The following is a 15,584-nucleotide window of genomic DNA, read 5'->3' as shown; positions in this document are numbered from 1 at the left end:
TGGTGGTGGCAGCATCATGGTTTGGGCCTGCTTTTCTTCAGCAGGGACAGGGAAGATGGTTAAAATTGATGGGAAGATGGATGGAGCCAAATACAGGACCATTCTGGAAGAAAACCTGATGGAGTCTGCAAAAGACCTGAGACTGGGACGGAGATTTGTCTTCCAACAAGACAATAATCCAAAACATAAAGCAAAATCTACAATGGAATGGTTCAAAAATAAACATATCCAGGTGTTAGAATGGCCAAGTCAAAGTCCAGACCTGAATCCAATCGAGAATCTGTGGAAAGAACTGAAAACTGCTGTTCACAAATGCTCTCCATCCAACCTCACTGAGCTCGAGCTGTTTTGCAAGGAGGAATGGGAAAAAATTTCAGTCTCTCGATGTGCAAAACTGATAGCGACATACCCCAAGCGACTTACAGCTGTAATCGCAGCAAAAGGTGGCGCTACAAAGTATTAACTTAAGGTGGCTGAATAATTTTGCACGCCCAATTTTTCAGTTTTTGATTTTTAAAAAAAGTTTGAAATATCCAATAAATGTCGTTCCACTTCATGATTGTGTCCCACTTGTTGTTGATTCTTCACAAAAAAATACAGTTTTATATCTTTATGTTTGAAGCCTGAAATGTGGCAAAAGGTTGCAAAGTTCAAGGGGGCCGAATACTTTCACAAACCGGGGCAGCAGGGTAGCCTAGTGGTTAGAGCGTTGGACTAGTAACTGAAAGGTTGCAAGTTTAAATCCCCGAGCTGACAAGGTACAAATCTGTCATTCTGCCCCTGAACAGGCAGTTAACCCACTGTTCCTAGGCTCTCATTGAAAATAAGAATTTGTTCTTAACTGACTTGCCTAGTAAAATAAAGGTAAATAAATTTGTCCTTTTAGCAAATTGGCAGCAATAGTGTATTTGCCTGGGTCTCTTTAGGTCTGTAGGGACCTGGAAGGTTGACTGTGCCAGGGTCCTCCTTTACATATCCCAGAATTCACATAGAATGGATCATTCTCCTCTTTGGCTCTTTCTGTTGTATTTTGATGTATTTTTTTGGCCACACATTCCTGCCTACCCAAAGAGAAAAAATGGTTCAAGACCATAGTTCAGGGAAAACTCATACGATGCTGTGATGTCGCATAATTGTTCAAATAGCGCATTCCCACTGAGACTTCAGGTGAGACTTCAGATCTTGTCTGAAGCCCTGCCTCTGTGAGGGAAAGTCACAACACCTTTGTGTAAAGGGTTCTACCCTTTGTGTAAAGGGTTCTACCTGGAACCAAAAAGGGTTCTTCACAGGGTTCTCCTATGGGGACAGCCAAATAATCATTTTAGTTTTTTTCTAAGAGTGTGTGGGGAGGGGAGAGGGAAGACCGGAAGGGGGAGGTGGATGGATGGGTGGGAGCACTGGGTCCTCCACACATTCCCTTCTTCCATCTCTACCTCCTGTCTTCCATCTCTACCTCCTGTCTTCCATCTCTACCTCCCACTCCACTACCTCTGACCACCCCCACTCAGGTGTAAAATTCACATACATTCTGGAGATATCTTTCTCAATGATGGCGTAGTCAAGTCTTTTGATGCAAAGAAATAGCTGTCTACTTACTCAAACGGGCTGTTTTTGTTTCTGCTAGGAGATCATCTGCCTTGTTGAGTGTGTGGGGAGATGGGGTTAGGCGGGGTGTGTGGAGAGGTGGAGAGATGGTAAATTAGGAAATACCAGTAACACCACCAGATCCTGGGTTCTCCACCTCTAACGGGAATAATAATTAACTCATCGTATCCTGATCCTCACACAATTAGCCCAAATTAGCCTGATTACTTTTCTGCTGTTCTGTACGTCAAACACATGTACATCATTTCCCGGTAAATCCCTCTAAACGAGGAAGATCTGGTGGAGGAATTATCCCGTAGATTATAGAATGCCGTCATTAGTGACGATGTCATGCCCTGGTGATGAAGATTCCATTCGCAGGTTCATCAGGAGTATATTGTTCTTTCATGCCAAAATCTGGGAATAACAAAAATGATATACACTAAAAACATGTCTGCAAGACAAAAACCTAAACCCCACTTGAATGAAATGTATGTTTCTTTTGTGTAGTTTTTCCTTTTGTTCCACATGATGTTTCGTTGAAGCCTTTGGATCGCTCCATGACCATCTTCTCTCTCCCCCATCATGTATATTTTGCTTCGTTCCATTGTAAAGTTGTCATACAGAGAGCTGAACACAGAGCAACACAGGCTGCAGGTAAAGAGACCTTATTTGTAAACGCTGTCCCTGTTGTATCAATGGCCTCAGTATGGTTTCTAAACCAACAGGTATAGGTAAAGTATGTAAGGACTAAGCATGATCCAAGGTCTTGCATATCTCACTAAGAGAGAGCAATGAAAGCTACTACTTTACGGACTGGAGTGACTGAAACGCAAATGAAGCGAAATCTTGTAAGACAGATTGGAGCAACTGCAAGTTAATGAAACCTATAGCTGTAATAGTGTATCAAAACAATGAAGCACATACAGTAGCTTTAGAAACTGCCAATTTGGTGCAACAAATGAGCTGTCTGAGAGTTAGCGGTAGTTTCACAGCCTCCAAAGTGTGTGGGCTTTATTCCTCCAAACACACCGACACGCCGCACTTCACTGGAAATGTAGTTCATTAGGCGTGCAGCTTAGTTTGAGAAGCCAGGGAGCTAGAGAGGGGGGGGGGGAAAGATTGAAAGAGAGAGAGAACAGAGAGAAATAGAGAGGCGTATACCCTGCAGCATGAAAACAATCGTAACAATTTCCTGAACATTCTTCCTTTCGTTGGCTATGTTTTGGACCAGAGCTTGCATTAATTCATGCTCTAAGGTGTCAGATTGCCCTCTGGCTGTCACACATGCTCCTCTACAGCAAGGAAACACCTGTAAAGTTACATCTCAAGCATCTGGCGACCTCCCCTCTTCTCCAGGAGAGCCAACAACTCAAGTTCATGCCAAGACTTTTAGTCGCCCTTGATTGACTACTGTAATAGTGTGTGTGTAGGTGGCAGGGAAGTCAGGCGCAGGAGAATCGAAACTTGGTATAAATGGAGTCGTTTAATAGACTTAACAAAACTCCAAAACTACATTTACAAGATAAATAAAAGTGGGTACAAGAACCCGTCGCGCACCAATACATAATACACGAACATACAAACAAACAATCTCCGACAAGGACATGATGGGAAACAGAGGGTTAAATACACAACATGTAATTGATGGGATTGGAACCAGGTGTGAAGGAAGACAAGACAAAACCAATGGAAAATGAAAAATGGATCAGTGGTGGCTAGAAGATCGGGAACTTCGGCAGAAGTCGTGACAACTACATTACATTTTTCCACATTCCTAACCCCACAAATCTTTCCAGTCGTACAACATTGTGCATACTCACATCCTTTTTGGATTATTTTGGGATATTATTTGGATTAATAATCTAGTGGCCAAATAAGAGAGAAATCCCCTGGGACTGGACAGATACCCAAAGGGTAGTTCTGGTTCCCTCACTGACAGCCACATGGCAGACACACGTCAGTTCATACTGTAGAAGCCCAAAATAAACCTTACATAAAAGAAAAAAGAGCAGGCAGGATGTGATGTGACCCTTTCCTTCCCTGCAGCAGTCCCCATGTTGGTCCATCTGCCAGCTAAATGAATACTGTACCAGTGAGCCTCTCAGAATAGCGAAGGCCTATTGTAGTCACAATGTCATGCTGCTGTGTAGATCTGCTCAGCTAGTATCAGAGAGTTGAAGGTGCAAAATAAATAGTTGGATGATCATAAATAGATACTGTAAATAAATATATAAACAAAATATCCCTTCCAGATTTAGATAATTTATCAAACGTCTCGTTTTCTAAATTTTAAATTATGCCCCCTGTCATGTAGTCCACGTGGGAATTCGTGTTTGTACGTCAGTGTGTGTGTTTCTGTGGGTGTTTGGATCTAATTTTCTCTATTTCGTCTCGCTATCTTGGTGTTCCTCAGGGCGTTGCAAGGTTTAAAGGTTTAAGGAAGATCACTAACTGACTTAATGTTGTTTCTTGTTTTTCCTTACTTTCCTTCTTCTGCTCCAGGCTGTAACAGAAGTAACCATGGGACTGTGTCTTTGCGTGGTGAAGCTTGTCCCCAGCTCCTTCAGTTTGCTTCTGCTCCATCACTTGCGCACCCCCTGTCCCCTCTTCTCAACCCTCCCCGTTCCCCGAAAACCCCTCCACCCACAGCTCAATCAGCTTTCCCCATCCTCTTGCTTCAGCCTCACTTGCCCACCTCCTCTCTCAGCCTCCTCTACCCCCCGCCTCGGCCTTACATGCCCCTACCTTTCCCAAAACCCTAAGCCTCTGCTTTGACCCCCTCTGCCTTGGCCCTCACCCCAAACACACACTCTCTCTAGCCATCACCTGATGGGAACCTGTGGGGGTTACGACCCCTGACCCTTGACCTTACACTGCCAGAGGGGTTGAGAAGAGAAGACAGACAGACTACATACAGTCTCCAGAACAGATCAACAGAGAGGCCTTTTTCCGCTCTACAGTATGCCTAAAACTTTTTCCCAAAACGACTTCTATAATCTTTGGAGTCCATTGTTCATTCATTCCATACAGGTACATCTAATTTTCACATCCATCTCATTTGCACATTTGTCATTTGCAACAGTGTTCATTAATCTGTAAACACAGCACCTCCATATTCACAGTTGCCAGCTTTGTGGCTAATTCTTAAAAGTGACATATTGCATCCCATTCACTTACCTCCAGATACTTTACCTCATCCTCATCACATTCAAGATCCACTAAGACAGAGTTTTTATTTATTTAAATATGGACATATTCATAAAATTGACTCCATATCAGCATATAGCTATTTACCCTGTCCAACTCCTTTAACAGCTTGGAAGTACTTTGGTGAAAACAAGCCAATAACTCATACCAAAACGGATGTTTATGTTCCAGTATAATAACCATGAAGATAGTCTTATGGATGAGTTCATTCAGTCCTTACACTTTCCATGAAATTTGAATAAATAACAATAAAAATATGTTTTCTTCTTCCCCCCATCACGCTTGTCTAAAACCCTGCTGTTTGTTTTTGACAGAATGAGCAACTTCTCTTCTCCCCTTCACTGCAGTGTGCCAACATCCACCAGTAGTGCTGAGCGATTAGTGCTTTTTGAGGTGCATTCTGTTTCGGTTCGATTATGAAAAAATAAGGTTTTCGATTTCAATGTTTTTTTGGGGGGGGGGCATTAATTACATGATATATGCTGTAACAACACAGAATAAAACAATGAACAGAAGTCCTATGATGGTAGTGACTGCCCATTACTGCTTACTACAATAATTTATTCACACTACTTTACTTTAATAAAATATTTCAGCTGGAATTAATTTGTTGTGTAAATTACACTTGTTTTATTTGATGACTTTATTATTTAATTCCAAGTCATCTCATCTCTATAAAGCAGCTGCCCATGCTGTCTGACAAAAACACAATTTTAGTGTTAGCTACTGAGCTGTCATTGAGAGGTATTCATAAATACGGTACATACATAAGAGTCACCCACTTCCCCCCCCCCCCCCCCAGTTATCTACTTCAGGAATTGTTAATGTCTTACTGGATGGTTTGGTCAAAATAATTATTGAATGGAGCAAGATTTTTGAAGGGGACCTTTGTCTGAGATTTGGTTTTAATTCACTTTTCTTTTTGGCTTGTTTGTTGTTGTTCTGTGGCAAAGAAGCACAGAGAGAATGTGATCTTAAGCAGGTTGTTGTTGAAAAGCAAATACCCGACATACAAACTAAACTTTTAACGAAAATGACTCCACGTAACCAACTCTATTACATGGTCTACTAACTTAGGAATTTGCAAACTCTTTAAGAAAGTGATAGAATTGTCTGAACGACAATTGGCTGAACTGACAAAATTAAGAGGTTTCCATTGAATGAATTAGATAATTATGCACAAACTAAACCGTTACTAGACAGGGCTTGGATGTGTCCCCATAAGAGCATTAAAACAGCTTATTGATATTCCCCACCAGTGAAATTGTTGTTTTAAACATACCTCTAGTCTAGTTGATGGGACTTTTTCAAGTTAGTCATTCCTGTAGGGTTTGGAGAGCTAATGAGAGAATGCAGGTGGTGAGAAAGAGCTAATTGGGCAGAATTATGTGTTTGTTTGTTTAATGTGGGTGTATGTTGTGAGTAGGCAATTGTGTGTGTGGGCACATGTGTGGGTGCATACGTGTGTGTGTGGTGTGTGACTGTGTGCGTGTGTATGCGCTCATGTTTGTATGTGTGTTTGTTTTTGTGTGTTTATGTGTGTGTCAATACGTAAGTGTGTGGGTAATGTGTGTGTTTGTGATCAGTACTCCCCACACGCATCTACACTCTTAGAAAATAGGGTTCTTCAGCTTTCGCCATAGGAGAACCCTTTTGGGTTCAATGTAGAACCCTCTGTGTAAAGGTGGGTTCTACCTGCAACCAAAAAGTGTTATTCAAAGGGTTCTCCTATGGGACAGCCAAAGAACCCTTTAAGGTTTCTAGAGAGCACCTTTTTTTCTATGAGTGTAGCGTGTCTGATTAAACATACAGATATGCAGTAAATTAATTTGCCACTACAGCAGACAAAATGCTTAATCCACTCTCTCATTTTCATATACCATATCCCAAATGCTTTATGACTTCACAGCATACTTTTTTCTCATCCACCTTACCAAATATTGTTTTTCCTCCCTTGTGGGTTAATGATACAAAGACATCATGTCTGTGTTCCAAATGGCATACTATTCCCTGTCTAGTGCATAACTTTTGACCAGTGCACAATATAGGGAATAGGATGCCATTTGGTACATAGCCCAATAATCAATTAATTGATGTGGAGTATTTGGATTTGGACTCCAAATAGCGTTGCGTATAGGCAGATGGTGTTTGTGATGCTGTAGTTCAGTGCCTACTGAAGTATAAATCATTCACAGCTCATGTGATTTACAAATAATTCAGATTAGAGCATATTTGACTAAATAGCCTAGCAAGTGTTGAAGGAAGAGTGATCTGATAATGAGCACCCTTATTTTTGATTCACTAATTGAGTTGGAAATTAAATATTAATTCTCCCTGTACTCTAATTGGCAACTGCACTTTAAACAGCATTGACAACATGCTCCGCTCCTCCACCACTTCCTCCTACTCCTTAAATTTGATTAAATTCTATGGGGGAGCAACAAAAAGGAATTCATTCATGAGTCATCTTTGTCTGTCCCTGCCTGCTCTGCTGTTTTTAATGCAGACACTCCCATGCCCTTTTGGCAAATGCAACTTAAACATATTAATGTTTAATAGTGCATAAAAACATGGAATAGGTCTAATATTTTCTATTTGTATCAGACATATACCGAATAGACTGTGAATATTGGGAAATTGTGACCTTGAATGACTTCCACATCAAATTTGTTCTACAGCAAGAGTTTGTCTTGTATCTTTAAATACATATCAGCATAGATTATGGCCGGTTTCTTTCACTATTAGTCCCCACCATGTTTCGCCTATAGATGACTGGGTTTTCTGACACATGATATATATGGAGGTTATGTTTTGATTCCATGTGCTGTTCTATAGTTCTGAAGTTTCATGACTGTGTTCTGAGAGGCAAATGTGGGCAGTGGACAAACCAAATGCCTTCGGTCCTATTGCTCTTAAATTTGCCCCTGAGCCTCCCTTATGCACTGCTGCAACCAAGGCCTGGTGAGAGCAAGAGCAGCAGGACTTAAAGACAGAGATCAGCTCATGATCGTATGAGAGAGGAGAGGAGAGAGAGCTCTACAAAACTCTATAGACACCAGCACAATTCATTCCATCATACAGACCTTAAAGCCTGACAACCTCTCCGCTGACATGAGTCCCGCCACCGCAACACATGCCACCGACCTTCTGGCAAAGCAGCTTTTAGTGGGGAAAATGCAAAATAAATCCACCCAATCTGCCAGAGAGAGATATGTTTATAATGCTAATAATGGAATGCCCCCCCCCCATATGTTGTATGGAGGCCTAACAGTAAAACATACTTGATGCATAGGCTACATGCTGACTGCAGCCTGCTTTGAACCACTTCCACACCTACTTAGTCCCATAATGTAATCATCCAGGCCTGTAAAAACACTCAGCAACAACCTGATTATAACTGAAACAACTTCAGAGCAGTAGAATCTTAGGATTTAAAAATAAATAAAAGGTTCTTCAGCTGTCCTTGAAAATACTACTTTGATTGTAGATAGCACCTTTTATTCTCATTCTCAGTGAACTGAAGAACATCATTCTACAGTACCCATTTCTTAGTCTGACTGTTAAAGTACAACAATGTACAACGGGTACAATGATGCAGAATGGATTGGTACTACAGTCCGGTACAGTACAGTTGAGTCAAGGAGGAAGTTTCTGGTCTAGGTAGGTAGCTCTTACTGTACAGTATCTTCACAAAACCTTGTCCACCTGAGAATGTACTCTACATTGTAGCACATGTAAACCATATGATTGAGTTGTTTGAATAGCATTCTTTGCCTATACATTTTTCTATGACATTTTACAACAACAAAAAATGTTTGTCAATTTCTTTTATAGGTTTGAGTGTCTGAAAATCTTCTCCACCTTATATACTGATATTTCGTGGTTATTTTGAATGTTTTATCCAGAGCAAATACCTCTGTGAGCTCCATGAAATGTATGTTGCTTTCCTTACAGTGGCTTGTGAAAGTATTCACCTCCTTGGCATTCTTTCTATTTTATTGCCTTACAACCTGGAATTAAAATGGATTTTTTTGGGGGGGTGGGGGGGGGTTTGTATCATTTGATTTACACAACAAAAAAACAGAAAATGTGAGCGTGCATAACTATTCACCCCCCCCCCCCAAGAAGTACTTTGTAGAGCCACCTTTTGCAGCAATTACAGCTGCAAGTCTCTTGGGATGTGTCTCTATAAGCTTGGCACATCCACTGGGATTTTTGCCCATTCTTCAAGACAAAACTGCTCCAGCTCCTTCAAGTCAGATGGGTTCCACTGGTGTACAGCAATCTTTAAGTCATACCACAGATTCTCAACTGGGTTGAGGTCTGGCCTTGGACTAGGCCATTCCGAGACATTTAAATGTTTCCCCTTAAACCACTCGAGTGTTGCTTTAGCAGTATGTTTAGGGTCATTGTCCTGCTGGAAGGTAAACTTCCATCCCAGTCTCAAATCTCTGGAAGACTGAAACAGGTTTCCCTCAAGAATGTCCCTGTATTTAGGGCCATCCATCATTCCTTCAATTCTGAACAGTTTCTCAGTCCCTGCCGCTGAAAAACTGTGGGGGTGGTGTTCTCGGGGTGATGAGAGGTGTTGGGTTTGCGCCAGACGTCATTTTCCTTGATGGGCCAAATGTTTTTGTCTCATCTGACCAGAGTATCTTCTTCAATATGTTTAGGGAGTCTCCCACATGCCTTTCGGTGAACACCAAATGTGTTTGCTTATTTATTTATTTAAGCAATGGCTTTTTTTCTGGCCACTCTTCCGTAAAGACCAGCTCTGTGGAGTGTACGGTTTAAAGTGGTCCTATGGACAGATACTCCAGTCTCCGCTGTGAAAAGTTGCAGCTCCTCCAGGGTTATCTTTGGTCTCTTTGTTTCCTCTCTGATTAATGGCCTCCTTTCCTTGTCGGTGAATTTTGGTGGGCGGCCCACTCTTGGCAGGTTTGTACACAGGTGGACTTTATTTAACTAATTATGTGACTTTGAAGGTAATGGGTTGCACTAGATCTTATTTAGGGGCTTCATAGCAAAAGGGGTGAGTACATATGCATGCACCACTTTTCCATTTTTTATTTTTTAGAATCTTTTGAAACAAGTAATTTAACTTAACTTTAACTTAACCAATTTGGACTTTTTTGTGTATGTCCATTATATGCAATCCAAATAAAAAATCTATTTAAATTACAGGTTGTAATGCAACAAAATAGGAAAAAGGCCAAAGGGGATGAATACTTTTGCAAGGCACTGTATCTGATAGGCCTACTATTTTTTGCTGCAGTACAATCATCATCATTATCATCATCATCCTCACCCTCATCATCATCATCACCACCATCATCACCATTATGTCATACTTGATGCTGTCCTTGCTCTTTCTGATGTTAATGTTTTTGAAGGAGCAACTCGTTCTTGTTCAAACAAAGATAATGGATCTACAGTTGTACATTTGTACAGTGATATTTATAACGTTTTTTTACCCTTCCAGAAAGTATTTATAGTTTCTTCTGTTCAACTGAATGTCTATGAATAAATTAAATCTGCAGGCCTTGTTGTTACTTTGTTTGTGTTATTTTGTGCAACAATTGAATTTGTTCTACTGTCCAGCCAATAAAAACATATTCCTCTACATGGTGGAATGACTGTTTTATTGAGCTTTGTATTGATCTTTGTTTGTACTGTAACCTAATGTAACATACACTTATAGTAAACTGGGCGTTGTACTTCGAAGAATAATTTGCTGTGATTATATTGTCTATTTTTTTTAAATCTTTGAACACTCAATACTATTCTTTCAATCGACATGGTTTGCCAATATGCTGTTTATGTTTCACACAGAGTTTCGTCATATATTTCTGTCCGCCAGTGATATCTGTCGGAGGGATGAGACTGTAGGTTGGTTAGGAGGGAAAAAAGAGAAAAACAAACTGGCTATGAGTCATATTTTGCCCCAAGATATCATTAATGCTGCCATTAATGTTGCTAATTTCCTATCTTGTCCTGATATTGAAATTAGAAAGTTAATTTATTATTCCCTTGATATTGACCAAGGGCAAATTCTTCGGCATATTTAAAATTCATTATATGTCACCGTACAGAATCTTAGTAGCTTGTGGCAGTCACTGTGATTTTCTTGAATCTTCTTGCGTCTCCCGAACCATGCCCCTTGTCTTTGCTTATTCAACTGCCTTTTGAGAAACCCAAGGTAGAATTAAGCATTATTATTCAATTCTGATGGATAATACAGATTGTGGTGTTCCGGCTGAAACGCATTCTACCGATGGATCTCACGTCACTCCAGCCCACTTTACAGTATTTGCCCAGTTACACATAAGCATCCGATTTTCTTAGAGTTGAGTAAAACCACATAATGGTTTTGGGAGCTGTAACCAGTAGGCTCTCCTCCCCGGTTAATGCCTCCAATTTTCGTAAGTAGTCGTGTGTGGTGTACAGACAGTAGTTTAAATTGATTCTGGCCCCCAAGACTGCTGTTGCACTCCCTTGACTCTCTGTCCCCAGAGGTTAGGTTATGTTTGCTAGATCTCTGAGTGTCAGAGGAAGTGTACGGGATGTTACACAAGTGGATCATTGTCACTCTGAGTCTGTCAGACTGGTTATTTGCTGGTGGTGCTTTTTAGTCAGGAACATGTGACATTCTGAACATGTGACATGTCCACGTAAAACTCTAGACAATAAACAACTGCAATTACTATAAAACAATACATTCCAATCACTTAATCTGAAACTGAAGTAGTGACCTTTGTTATGGACTGCAATTATGGGCTACTGTATAACAAGGCCCTACACACGTGTGACCCACTTTCTCTGTCAATCACACACTCAGAGACCAAGCACTCATATCCTAGACTCTGTGGACAGGGATTCAACGAAGCACTACAGTCTAGTTATAGACTATAACTATGGTTCTGTTTTTTTCTGTCAGGTCTATTGGTGAAAAACTCAGGCCCTAATTATAACTGATACATTGTCCAATATGATGGACTCTGTGTAGCACCGTCCCCCTCTATAAAATACAACACATAACACTGAGACAGTATTTAATTGTGTCTCTTGGAACTGTGTTTTAGCTCATGAAACTCACTGCTGGATATGAATGAATGCTACAATTACACAACAGTGGTTTAAGCTCAATGAAGTCAACATACAGAAGAGGACCTCTTTTGCTGCTATCAGCTCTGTAGAATCCATTCTTTTCTATTTCGTATGTCAATAGTTATTTAGCCATTATTTATTAACCTGTTGCCACCACGGTTTAGTCATTTTACGATGAGGAGACACAGTTTGAGACACATTCCCTCCTCTTTGAAGTTCAGTGTCCACCTGTATTAGAGACGGTCATTACTAAAGTGAGGCGTGGCAGTGAGGCCGTGGACAGCTAGGCTCATAGCCAGACAGTGTTATTAGAAGTCAAAAAGTTAAATGGAGTACACTGTCTTTTATAGAATGGTACAGATGTAGGATCTTCATTTGATCACCCTTTTGCAGGAAAACTTCTCTGTAATGGGGGAAAAGTTAAGTCTTGTGTATGAGGTTTAAAAAGGCTTCTGAAGTTTGTAATTTTCACTTTGAAATTTCAGACTTGATTTTCCCTTACGAAAAATGTATCAACCCCTACAAAAATGTCCATTAATTATAATCCATATAATAATTCACATTTCCTGTTTCTGCAGGATTATTTTCCTGCTGTAACAAACTGCCTCAAATTAAGATCCTACATCTGTAGTATCCAATAAGCAATACTACGATAAAAAGGAAATGAATGAATCAGACAATATAGAAATAGAATGTTGCAATCTTGCTAAATGTGTACAAATTAGTAACTTTAATTGAATTTAACATACGGTTCTGTAAGTTCTTCTTATCTATTGTGTCACCTGTCCTCTGTATCTAATAGGGATATTTCTTTCCTTGAAGCATCACAGATGTCAAATCCGTGGATGTAGGACATTAGTTTTACTAACAAGAGAGACAGACAACTGATAATCAAGTCAAACAACAACATAATTAGCTCCAGACTTAAACACATTATCAATCTATTTCTTACTGAAAGTGTTTTCAAAGGCTTGAACCCAGTACCCTGCTACTGAATGACGTTGTCTGACACAAGGACCAGGATTTCTGTGAGACCCTCCTCCGACACAGTGCTCCCTGTGTAAGTCATGGCCTACAACTACTGAGATGGATGTTACACTGGCACAATATTGTACAGCTCTAACTTTATTCTCAAGTGCTTTATATTATCTTCAGCATTGGAGACAATAGGAAGAGATGACTAGTGGAATACAGTGAAGATAATACTGTGAAGATTCATGGCATTCATATTATGAAAATGTAACTCAGTCCCCTGAAATGTAACTAAGCACTAATGTCTGGGGATGAAGTTCACAGTCACACATACACTATATTTCTGTGACCATTGCTCATTCTGTGACCATCATAATATCGTCAATAATCTCTCTTGCTTACGATACAAGCTGCTTAATAATATTTCAAGAGCTGATGAGGCTTGGGAGTAAATTGGTTTAAAAGTGACCGCCATTACATTACGAATCATACTTTGACACCGACACACACACACAGTCCCAGCGAGTCTCGTGAATTTGTCAAGCACAATGCAGTTACATCAGAGTACCATTTGAGCCACACATCATAGTCTCTCTCTGAGCCTGGAGAGATTTCCAACTGCAGTTTATTTGGCCCCCGATGTCCTCTTCTCATTTGCGCAAGAAGACATGGATGCAAAGAGCCTCACTATAAATGACAAGCCTGACCTTTTTGAATGGGGAAAGGTCCTCTGTAGCTGTGTTTCAAACAGCCGGAGAAGACATTCAGTACAATAGAACATAAAGGGCCACACAAGATGCAGTATATTTGGACAACTTTTTGTTATCTTCCAGGAAGAAAGATAGAGTGGAAAGGCATACCCAAACCCAACCACCGAGAGAGGTTTTCGAAAATCCCTTACATTACACAACTCTGCGTTACTGCATCATAAGAAGGTTGGCTCAACTAATTTAAAATTCCATAAATCTATGTTTTTCCTTTCGGACTCTGATATGTTAGGAGTGATTTGACTATGCTATAATCTGTTATTTAGTTTCATAAGAATGTGTAAATGTGTAAATGTGCTTCCTATTTAAACTCTCTGTGCCAGTTTATTTTGATAAAAGCCCTTAGAGTACTTATGGGGGGGGGGGGGGGGCATTGTGAAATAATGCATTAGTCTACTTGTATTATGTCCTTAGTTTACCACAGTTTCGTCCTGAAGATCCTACACACTCTGATCCTCCCCAGCTTCCAATCCACACATTCAACGCTGCTCCTCTTCAGGCTACTGTTATAAATGAGCAAGTATTGTCAATCAACTTATTGTACCTGTAAAAAAAATGAAGGAAAATAAACTATGAGAGAATTATTTATTCAGATCTTCACTATTCAGTCAATTTTGGAATGAAGCGTTCGGCTTTTGGCACCATTTGGCTTTTGGCACCATTCTGATTGAGCTTCTGGAAACCAAACCAGCAGAGCTGAGACTATGCGTTATGGTTTAAACATACAATGTGCCAGGGTAGGGGTGGGTTAAAAATGTCTCATATCTCCTGAAAGTCCTCGCTCTCTGGCCTCCCACCAGCTCCTTTGGGCAACGAGAGAGAGACACACGACTCAGGGAGGCACATTATCATCCAGCTAACAGCCTGTTGAGAGGCCCCCTCCATATTGACATGTCCCTCACATGCACACGCGCACACAAGCATACACACACTCACTCTTACAGGATCAAGTCCTTGAACCCACGATGCAGCCGTTGCCCTCAAGCCTCCACAGCCCTACGCTGCGGTTCACTGGGGTCCTCCACCTAACACAGTGACGTAGTCGACAGAGTGCCAACAATGTTCCGAAGGCCCAGAGACCTTGACTAAAGAAAATAACAGACATTCAAAGTAAGAGTTGTAGAGGTGCCTTTGACCTCTCTCTCTCTCCCTCTCTCTCTCTCTCTCTCTCCCTCTCTCCTCTCTCTCTCTCTCTCTCTAGTCTCTAGTCTCTAGTCTCTAGTCTCTAGTCTCTAGTCTCTAGTCTCTAGTTCTTCAAATGATTTGACACTCTGTTCAGTGAGAACAGCCAATTTGTTTCAGGAAACCTCAAGGCTATGCAGAAGAGAAGGGTGGGAGGATGTCTTTCTTGAAAGTGTGAGGCGCTGTGTGGAGCGACTTGTTTCTTTTGCTCTGTGGTGTCCTTTGGTTGCCTGGCTACCCAAAGTACTTACTCCTATCCAATGAGTCTGGATAGGAATCACTCCCAGACGATTTCTAGAACGTAAACACATTCTAAAACTTTCCGATTTGTCCCAGAAACTGATGAGTTGGGCCAGAGCCAAAACACACATGGTTTGGCTTTGATACTCTGGTTAGAGATGATCCAAAAGCTGATGACATTGTTTTGTACAACACCCCACATTTTGATGTCACCACAAATGACATCAACGATGGCCGTCTCAGACTGAAGTATGGAGTGAACATAGAGCAGCGAAAGAATTCAGTTTGAGTTGTCAGGCAACCGCCACAGTCCCACAGTGCATTACCCACAGGCTAAACGGATGGAATGCAACCCTCATGTTTCGTATCATTTCAAATGAAATGATTTCCTACACTAACCAGTGGGAAGATAATGATATCAGCTTGCATACATAAAGACCCTTCTATGTGTTATCACCACTCTGCCTACCCTTTGGAATTATACTGCATTTCATCACACTTTAAATTACAACTTTTGAGGCC

This window comes from Oncorhynchus masou, chromosome 1 (assembly GCF_036934945.1).
Source record: "Oncorhynchus masou masou isolate Uvic2021 chromosome 1, UVic_Omas_1.1, whole genome shotgun sequence".
Lineage (NCBI taxonomy): Eukaryota > Metazoa > Chordata > Actinopteri > Salmoniformes > Salmonidae > Oncorhynchus > Oncorhynchus masou.
Note: the sequence above shows the minus strand (reverse complement) of the source record.